The sequence below is a fragment of the Octodon degus genome, unplaced genomic scaffold (genome assembly GCF_000260255.1).
Source record: "Octodon degus isolate 3935 unplaced genomic scaffold, OctDeg1.0 scaffold00029, whole genome shotgun sequence".
Taxonomy (NCBI): domain Eukaryota; kingdom Metazoa; phylum Chordata; class Mammalia; order Rodentia; family Octodontidae; genus Octodon; species Octodon degus.
Genome location: NW_004524605.1, coordinates 12,649,841 through 12,651,368, shown reverse-complemented (window position 1 = coordinate 12,651,368; position 1,528 = coordinate 12,649,841).

The following is a 1,528-nucleotide window of genomic DNA, read 5'->3' as shown; positions in this document are numbered from 1 at the left end:
TGCTATGAGTTCTGAAAATTCTTTTTTTATTTCAGAAAAGAATTGCACTCTGTGTTTTTCTATATCTTTCTGCTGCTGCTTATTTACTCTCAATGGTCTTAATGCATGCATTTGAGCCAAGCTAGTGTTCTCTGCATTTGTTCTGGGTGGGCCTTGGTTTTCCTCCATATGTTTCTGCATTTTATTCTTACTGCAGATGTAATTAATTCAGGGATTTCTTTTTTTTTCTTTTTTTTTTTCTTTCCAATCTGAGTTCCTCGATACCTTTCTGCAGCTGTTTCTTTATTTCAGAAGCCATTGATTCATTGCTTTCAGCTGTGTGATTTCCAATTTGTTCTGTGTTAGTGTCCTCTGCACTTGTTATGGGTGGTTTGGGTTCTGAGGTTGCATTTTGTTCGTTCTCATCATTTTGTATAGCACTGTCTTCTGGCCTTTGTTGTAGATCTTCGTTGTAGTTATAACCTTAGCTCGTACTGAAGTTCAGGTGCAGATCTACCAAGTTTGGATTTATCCAGCTGTGCCTGGCTTGGGTCTGGCTGCTGTGCTTAGCTCCTTCCTGCTGCTGCCCTTGGGGGTGAACCTGTTGTGTCCCTCTGGCAAGATTTTCTGCTCCTGAACTAGCTGGGTGGTTCTATCCTCTAAACTCTCTGCAGGGATTTCAGCTGCAGGGTTACACCCCTGGCCTGTATGCCAGGCCTGAGCTGATTTTGGAGGGGACAAGGTGGAGTATGTGGGAGAGGCTGCTCTTCCACACACTTACTTGTTCTGGCCTAGGACTGGGTCAGGGGGTTCCTGGAACACAGCAGAAATTCCTACTCGGTGGGCGGGGTGGGTAGGTGCTGTGGAGTGGTGGGGAGCATCCCAAGGGGCTGGAAGAGGGTCTTACCCACACTGAGCCTGGGCTGGGACCAGTAGTAGGTCCCCCTGGCATAGGATAGCCTGAAGCTCTCCCACACCCTCACCGGACCTGGGCTAGGCCTGGGTCTGGGTGTTCCCGGATCCTGGCAGAAATTCCTACTAGGTGGGTGGGATGGGGGGAGGTGCTGTGGAGTGGTGGGGGACGTCCCAAGGGGGTGGAAAAGGTTCTCACCCACACTGCGCCTGGGCTGGGACCCGTAGTCGGTCTAGAACATCTTTTAGTAGTCTATGTCGGCTTGCCTTTGTTATCATGAAATTCTTAATTGAAAGAAAAGATCTGTCCTCTTTGAATTTTATACTTAGCAAAAATACCTTTGAAAATTACAAGTAAGATTTTCTAGTTATAAAAACTTGAAATATTTTAATACCTCCAGAAGTAGCATATAGGAAATAACAAAGAGCATAATTCAAAAGGCAAGAAAACTTTGCAGTATGCTCCTGGATGAACAATAAAAAGCTCTCAATATGGTAGTTATGAAGGACTATATAAAATATATTAGATGAACCTTTATTTAAAGGTCATTGCAGTTCTGTGAAACAGTACCAATCTTATGTTACACGTATTTCTTTTTCCATATGTGTGTATGTGTGTATAAAAGACAGGGAAGTA